Source organism: Mus pahari, chromosome 4 (assembly GCF_900095145.1).
Source record: "Mus pahari chromosome 4, PAHARI_EIJ_v1.1, whole genome shotgun sequence".
In the NCBI taxonomy this organism is placed as follows: Eukaryota; Metazoa; Chordata; class Mammalia; order Rodentia; family Muridae; genus Mus; species Mus pahari.
Window position 1 is genome coordinate 110,730,183 of NC_034593.1, and position 1,294 is coordinate 110,731,476.

Here is a 1,294-nt window from a genome sequence, read left to right on the forward strand (position 1 = left end):
AAAAAAAAAAAAAAAACCACTGGCTGCTCTTCCAGAGATCCTGAGTTCAGTTCCCTGCAACCACGTGGTGGCTCACGACCATCTGTAAAAGGATCTGATGCCCTCTGCTGTGTCTGTACACGGACAGAGCACTCCATTGAAATAAGTACATAAATTTGCTTTACAAACAACTTTTTGAAATGATCAAAAACTGTGTACCTTACTGTGGTGCTGTAAGTGGAGGAAGCAGACACGGCTTTTGCATACTGCTGCTTCCAGTGTGGGGGTAAGGTAAAAGTATTCCTGGAGCAAAGTGACCCTCACACAAGCCTGAAGTGACAAAAAGCCTCCCTGGAATATATGGGGTAAAAGATGCGAGAGGGCTGGAGTTTATCTTAGCAACTGAAACCAGAGGAATGATTCCCTAGTTTTGTTCTAAACAAAACAGGATTAAACCATAGGATCTTCACTGGTCAATAGGTCAAATGGCATAATTTACCTCCTCCAGTGGCTTAGGCAGGCACCCAGCCTGACTGCTTTCTGGTACCTGAGGAGTGCTGGTCAGACCTATTAATGCTTCTTGGTTGTAGCTCTGTGTTATTTTTTGAACCCCTTATTCCAGTAACTATAAAATCTTTAACATTTTACCTTCCCTGCTTGGGGTCACAAGCAACCTAGCATCTGTGCTTCCTTTATTAAGACAGTAGTACCCATTGCAGGTGGGAGAAGAAGGGTAAAGTTTCTTCACACACTAAAACTGGTAAACAGTTCTTGACTAAGACTCAAGGGGCGAACCGCTTGCCGTATGACTTATCTGTCCTGTGAATGTTAGAGGGCTGAATAATTCCTTGCTTCAAAACAATTATTTTTGAGTATTGTTACATTTTCATTAATTGTCTCCATTGACTTATTTGAACTTCTTGAAAACTTTTTCTTACAAGCAATTTGTAGTTTGTCTTAAGTGTACCTCAAAGGCCTATGGTGCTATTGTGAAGGGGTAAGACCATTAGGAGGGCCTAGTGAAGTTCAGTCTTTGGGGACAAGTCCTTGCAAGAGGGAATTAAGTCTCTGGCCTCTTCTTTGCAGCCACAGGTGGCTAGCTTTGGTTCTACACATTTCCTTCCTGGTATAGACTTCTTGCCATGGGATTACAGATGACAACCTATGAAGCAAAGCCAAAATAAACCTTTCCTCCCTTTAAGTTTAATACCACATTTTAGTTATGACAATGGAAAGTTCCCTTATTTTCCATTTCATTTGTAGTGACAGATGGAATGTTTAACAAAATAATTCCATTAAGTAAAGTGAAATCACC